This window comes from Anopheles arabiensis, chromosome 3, assembly GCF_016920715.1.
Source record: "Anopheles arabiensis isolate DONGOLA chromosome 3, AaraD3, whole genome shotgun sequence".
Classification (NCBI taxonomy): domain Eukaryota; kingdom Metazoa; phylum Arthropoda; class Insecta; order Diptera; family Culicidae; genus Anopheles; species Anopheles arabiensis.
The window spans coordinates 63,016,677-63,021,475 of record NC_053518.1 but is presented as its reverse complement, the minus strand read 5'-3'; positions in this window follow the sequence as shown (position 1 = coordinate 63,021,475).

Here is a 4,799-nt window from a genome sequence, read left to right as displayed (position 1 = left end):
CGTTATTAGTGAAAAAAAGTGAAAGTGCCATTTAGCTTAAAATGGGCAGTGACAATTCTAAGCCTGATGCAAAAATTAAAGGGAATAAAGATTTAACAATTATTCAGACGCAGAATATCGACGCAGAGCAGCATTTGCCACAGGATGTAAAAATCAATATTTTATTAATTTTGTTAGCATGAGTAATTGGGTACAAATGGCTTAAAACAAAATATAAATCTGTAACTTGACTGTTTCAAAAAGAAAGTGTATGAACCATATTACCAAAATCAGTTCAACCCCTGGATTGATCAGCTTCAACGTGGACGAAAAGGACAATGATGATGATGATGATGATGAAGAACCGTCCACAAAACACTTGGACAAGCATAAAACGGACAGGAGAAAAGCATCGGAAACTGCTACAGTATGAACAAGAAAAACGGGAACAAGGCTCTTCTAATACGGATTGACATGAGAGAATAGACCTTTCCCAACCCCGAGGACAACAGATGTTAACAAAGGAGATTACTACAAGCATCAGACTCCAAAACGCAAACTCGCAATGTATATTGAAAAGGTATCGTGCAAATATCACAATAGAAAGAAACATATGATTACAATGGAAGAATATAATGAAACAAAAAATATAATTGTAAATAGAGAGTTTAAAACAGTTACACGATAATTTGAAACACTAAGATAGATGTCACAGACAATGTGCATGTAATACATATGAATAAAGAATGCACATAATACTAACAAATACAATGATTATGGGCATCAGAATAGGAGTAAACAGTATAATTACCGTCAGAGTCTAAATCAATTATGCTTAAACAGTTACAACAACAAAAATAACCACAATTTCAGTAACCGAAATAATAACAGCAATGCCTTAAAAACATTTAAACAAATAATAATTGAAACGATAATAAAAGATACAATAAAACAAAAATGATAATCAAAAATTCAACTACAATTTGAGTTTTTAGAACATAAATCTAAGGACAATAACGAATGGAGAAATAGGACAACAACCTGATAACAACTACCGGCTCAAGTACAAGAAGTTGAGGAGAATATATTTTTAGACTAACATGAATCAAATTAAACTGGGTTTTGCTAATACCGAAAATGTTGCGTAGAGGAAGACCCAATCACTATAAATAACTTTTTCCCTAAAATAACCGATTGAAAAGATAATATTCCTATGTATAAACCAAACTATAAAAAAAAAATTAGGCTCAGGCAGGACCAGGCAGGTAAAATAAAGAAGAATGATATAATTGTGTTGTATTTTTGATTGGTTCGTACTACGGTTAATTTAACACACACGTTTTACTAATTTAGCTAACAGGTTACATTTTATTGTTGCTCCCTATTCGTGTTTCCACTCGCTTAACCGATTATTTGCGAGTGTTCTGACGACCACTCGCTAGACCCGAACACCGCACAGCTCTTGAATGCCTAGGGGCGTATTCTACTCGTCACAACAAACTAGTAATGGGAGAAATGAAGATTTCGTTTCGTCGAAGATTTTCGATGAATCGATTCCGGCTAGCCCCGAAGTTTTCTCCGGAATCGATTCCGGATTGTAGGTCCGGACCCAGTTTCTGGAATCGATTCCGGAATCAGCTCCGGGATTATTATTATTATTATTATTATTATTATTATTATTTATTAATCTTCAACGGGCCGTATGGCCTAATTAAGATGTAACAGTTTATTTATTTATTTATTTATTATAGAGTATCGAGCCTCCATGGCCTACATACACAATTAAAACTAATGTCTTATAAACTATGTGTTCCTAAAATTAGACGTAATGCAATCTCGAATGACGCTAGTACATTTCGGTACACTAAAGGACAGGTCTACAAAATTTGAAAATAAATTAAAATTCTTGGACATTAATAACAACGGATCCCTAGCACAGAAAAGACGATAACGAAAGTCAGTTATTAAAAATTGTCGAGTTCTTAAAGGTCTAGTAGGGACATACAAATTTACATGACTTAGCAATAGAGGTGCATCGATTCTTCCAGTTAATAGTTTGAACATAAAAATTCCTTGGGCAACCATTCTTCTCTTTTCCAAAGTTTCAAGCCCTAACAACTGACACCTCGTATGATAAGCTGGTAGCACGTCGTTATGTCTCCACGGAAGCCGCTTAATAGCTACCCGGGTAAATTTTCGCTGGATCCTCTCAAGCCTCTCAATTCTAGTGACTTGCTCCGGAAACCAAGCAACTGAAGCGTACTCAATCAAAGGACGAACAAGGCAACAGTAAAGTGATTTTAAACAGAGAGGGTCATGAAACATTTTGCTACTTCTAATTATGTGTCCAAGAGTCCTGTTAGCCCTAGCAATTACGTCGTCAAATTGTTTGTCTAAAACAAGTTTCGTGTCTAATATAATGCCTAAGTCCCTAACAGTTTCAGATCGAGGCAATAAAGTGTCAGAAAGAATATAATTAAAACATAATGGAGTTCTCGCACGAGTAAACGAAATGACCGAGCACTCTACTAACATTGAGTGACAAACAGTTTAAGGAACACCAAAGGTTAAAAACAGAAAGAAAGCCTTGTAATCGGAGACAGTCAATAGAACTACGCACAGGAAAGTACATTTTAAGGTCATCTGCGTACAGTAGCACCGGGCAGTCAGGTATAGCGTAAACAATGTCATTAATAAAGAGATTAAATAATAGAGGCCCTAAAATGCTGCCTTGAGGAACACCAGAGACCCTGCTAAATTCACTAGAGATGCAATCTCCAATCTTAATACGTACTGAACGACGCGACAGATACGAATTCAGCCACCTAACTATGCTGATATGAAAACCAAGTTTTAAAAGTTTGCTAGTCAAGGTATGGATATTGACGCTATCGAAAGCAGAGTGAAAATCAGTGTAAACAGTATCTACTTGGAACCCTTTGTCTAGCTGCTTGTAAGTAAAATGCAAGAACTGCACTAGGTTTGTGACGGTGGAGCGTCCAGGTAGGAAGCCATGTTGCAAAGGTGTAAATATGTTAATAGCACCATGCATTATATGTTTATGGACTAATAATTCGAACAGCTTACTGGGAGCACATAGCATCGAAATAGCTCGATAATTTGAGATGGAAGTTCTGTCGCCTTTTTTGTAAACGGGAAATATCCATGACTTTTTCCATAGGTCAGGGAAGAAACCAGTGCGAAGTGAATTATTAAAAATGGATGCTAGTGGTGAAGCCAATTCATCGATGCATGATACGATAACTATTCCCGGAATGTTATCGGGTCCAGAGGCTAAGGAGGGTTTCAGCTTTGAAGCCATTGAACGAACATCATCGATAGTAAAAGAAGGCAATAAAATGTCAACGGAGTCTTGTGCCACGAAACGTAACGCTTCCTCTACCTTCTGGTTTTGTTCGGGAAAGCTCGTGCAGCTACGCGCAAACAGCTCAGCAAAACCATTACATATTTCTCGCGTGTCAGTAAACAATCGACCATCAAGTGTCATGCATGATGGGAGGGAAGTACGTTTCATCTTACGGTCCATAAAGTTCCAAAATGATTTTGGACATGCCCGAATGGATATCTGGACACGGCGAATGTAATTAGCATACAATTTTCGGTTATGAAACTTGAAGATTCTTGCAGCCTCCAGGAAATTGCTTCTATCGGCTTCATTGCGTGTACGACTGAATATACGATACGCAGAACGACGCATTCTTTCTAACCTTTTAAGGTATCTAGTGCACCATGGTTGAGAATTTGTAAATATTCGTTTAGGTACGAATTGCTCAATAATGTCTGACACTGCTGACGTAAGGTATTCAGAAGCAGCTTCTACATCCATGTTTCGAAGTCCAGTCCAATCAGTGTCCCTCAACGCTTGCTTTATGCTAACAAAATCAGCTCTGGCAAAATTATAAGCAGATACAGCACCAGGCAAGACTATGCCGGAATTATCGTCTGAACTAGTGTGGGAAAACTGCAGCTTGATTTCCAATGGTGGATGGTGGTTATCAACCGGAACAATCGCGACAAGGGAGACATAGACTGACTGCACAGGCACGCTATCTTCAAGATCATTTGAAACAAACACAAGATCCAATTGCCTTCCTAGGTCATTTACTATGCCACTGATTTGTTTTAAGCAATGATAATTTATCAAATCCAAAAAGCGGTTTTGACCAGGCATGGATGACGCGGGTTCATAGTGCCTATCGATAGCACGCCAGGAGATCATTGGTTGGTTGAAGTCACCCAACAGACACATCGTATCGTTGTCGTTCATAGAAACACTCACACTATCAAGAGCCTTGTCGAGAGCAGTCATAGTTGCAGTATTTGTACTAAGGTCAGGAGGGATGTAACTTACACCGACAAATATTTTACTTGAAGGCAACAGGATTTTAACCCAGCAGTGTTCGATACTCGTTATATTGGTGTGCACAGGAAGGCATTTGAGACGTTTGGAAACAGCAATCAGGACACCACCACCTATCTGTCTGGCACTGTTATTAGCATTTCTATCGCTTCTATAGATAGCGTATTTGTCACAGATTACTTGCTGCGAAAGTATGGTATCATCAAGCCATGTTTCTGTGAGAACAATAATATCATGATCAAGCTCACTAGAAGCAATGTACACATCCTCAAGTTTAGTGCGTAGTCCATGAACGTTTTGGTAATAAATGCTAAGGTCATTATTCGTCATTGTTCGTCCTTGATTATTACGGCAGGCGACCCCTGTAGGATTGACATGATAGTCATGCGATTGTGTGAGTGTAGTGTCCGTTCTATGGCGATGGTTTGTTTTGGTCTCA